The following is a 2,629-nucleotide window of genomic DNA, read 5'->3' on the forward strand; positions in this document are numbered from 1 at the left end:
CTGAGAGGAGGAGCAGCAGTAGAGGAGGGGGCAGCTGGCACCCACACCAAGAGAAAACAAAGATGTGCTGCTCTATTTCCTAGAAATTGGAAAAGAACCACTATGTGACATAGGATGATCAATAACTAAGCTTCAGGGATGGTGGCCACTAGTCCATGTAATGAATACAGGGGCCAGAGAAATGGCATGACATTGACAAGCCAAAGACTTGGCCAGATTAATTAACATGGGCACTTTAAGGGTTAATGCAAATAAATATAGTTCCATTTAAATATTTATTGTGAAATGCAAATGACTGTGATACAACTGCTCTTGTTTTTCTAATAGTGTTTGTGTTGTAAGGACACTAGTTACGCTTTCTTTGCCTACAGGGGAATACGTATCCCGTAAAGATCCTTAATTAATGCTTTAATGATATCTGTTGCCAAGGTAACCAATCTAGATATGGAACCTGTACGATGCACTTACAGTATGTGTGTTGTGGAAATGTACAGTACACATCTCCATAGATACCGCAGAGAATGAATGCATCTGATGGTACCACATACATATATTTACAGTCACATAAAAATGTCTGAAGCATGTGATTTAACCCTTCAGGTGATGATATAGGGAATAAAACATGTCCAGATTAAGTAATATGATTTTGTGAACTTTTACTGATCAAAGCTGATTGTTTCGGTGATATATGTAGGACTCACAACGATATATTGATGACCGATTTTAGGCATAGGTCATCAATATGTAAGTCTTCCGATCTTAAAAAAGTGACAGCATTTTAATTATGATTAATGGGACTTTGACCTCTGGGACGCCCCCGATTCTGAGCATAAAGGGTCCCTGTCACAAGCTTTTTCATCACTTCTTGATGGTGCAGGAGCTGTAAGGCGACATCTGAAAATGATCCATCAAATGTATCCAAGTCATTTGTGGTCTTTAACGATAAACCCGAAGATTCTACTTCTGCGTCAATAATTATGGACAAAATCATTTATGATAATATTTGTAACATTTATTAGTCCCTCAGTTGGTACTAAACCATCTAAACTAAATATTGGATGATTGATGCTTTTCGACCCCAGTTTTCTATGTCGCCTTATATTGATGCATGTGCCATATTGTTTGCAAATCAATAACTAATCTAAGAATGTGGTGATGATGTGCTGATTACTGGGAAAGTCTATCTCTGACATTACAGAGCAAGCAGAAAAGCACACTGTGTCAAAAAACGTCCTGACATTACATTATACAATGTCATGAAACTCACTTGCAAAATGCATTTGAGTTGTAATTAAGTGATTAAATAAATATTATTAGTTACATTTAGGAATAGGAAAGTCCTTTATTTATCTATTTGGGACGATAAGTAAAACCAGTTACATATACAGATTTATACAGGCTTATAAAGTGAGATGTGAGCATCTAACAGGTGATGCTGGCTGACACTCTTTTTAGGAAGTTTTGCAACATTCCACACTGCCATCTGGTGGTTAGTTAATAAAAAAATACACTTCATTAATTGGTCAATATAAGTTTGGATTTACAGGACTAAAGAGGAAAACAACAGTGCTTGTAGATAACAAGAAGCAACTAGGGAGATCATTTTATTTAACCTGCTCTAGAAAAATAAAATTGTGGTATTATGAGTTGCTATTGTCAACCACTCTGCTTGTTGTTCACACTAGCTACATGGTTACATTGGTTGAAAAAATGGAACACAGCTCCATCAAGCTTCACCTTTCACCATCGATTATATGTTATCTATCACTTGATTATTTACAACTAGAGATGAGCGAACTTGTTAAGGTACCTTCACACTAAACGACGCTGCAGCGATACAGACAACAATGTCGATCGCTGCAGCGTCGCTGTTTGGTCGCTGGAGAGCTGTCACACAGACAGCTCTCCAGCGACCAACGATCCCGAGGTCCCCGGTAACCAGGGTAAACATCGGGTTTCTAAGCGCAGGGCCGCGCTTAGTAACCCGATGTTTACCCTGGTTACCATCCTAAAAGTAAAAAAAACAAACGCTTCATACTTACCTTCCGCTGTCTGTTCCCGGCGCTGCGCTCTGCTTCTCTGTACTGGCTGTGAGCACAGCGGCCGGAAAGCAGAGCGGTGACGTCACCGCTCTGCTTTCCGGCCGCTGTGCTCACAGTGAGTGCAGAGAAGTCCAGCGCCGGAGGACAGACAGCGGAAGGTAAGTATGAAGCGTTTGTTTTTTTTACTTTTAGGATGGTAACCAGGGTAAACATCGGGTTACTAAGCGCGGCCCTGCGCTTAGTAACCCGATGTTTACCCTGGTTACCAGCGAAGACATCGCTGAATCGGTGTCACACACGCCGATTCAGCGATGTCCGCGGGAGAGCCAGCGACCAAATAAAGTTCTGGCCTTCTAGCCCCGACCAACGACATCACAGCAGGATTCTGATCGCTGCTGCCTGTCACACTGGACGATATCGCTAGCCAGGACGCTGCAACGTCACGGATCGCTAGCGATATCGTTTAGTGTGAAGGTACCTTTAGGAAAACGTTGGCCAATCTCAAATTCGTCGCGAAAGTAGCACATTCAGATTCGTGTTCCGTTTCACGAGCATTTTTACTCAAAGTTGTCAAAATTCGGTCACAG

Source organism: Ranitomeya imitator, chromosome 5 (assembly GCF_032444005.1).
Source record: "Ranitomeya imitator isolate aRanImi1 chromosome 5, aRanImi1.pri, whole genome shotgun sequence".
NCBI classification, from domain to species: Eukaryota; Metazoa; Chordata; class Amphibia; order Anura; family Dendrobatidae; genus Ranitomeya; species Ranitomeya imitator.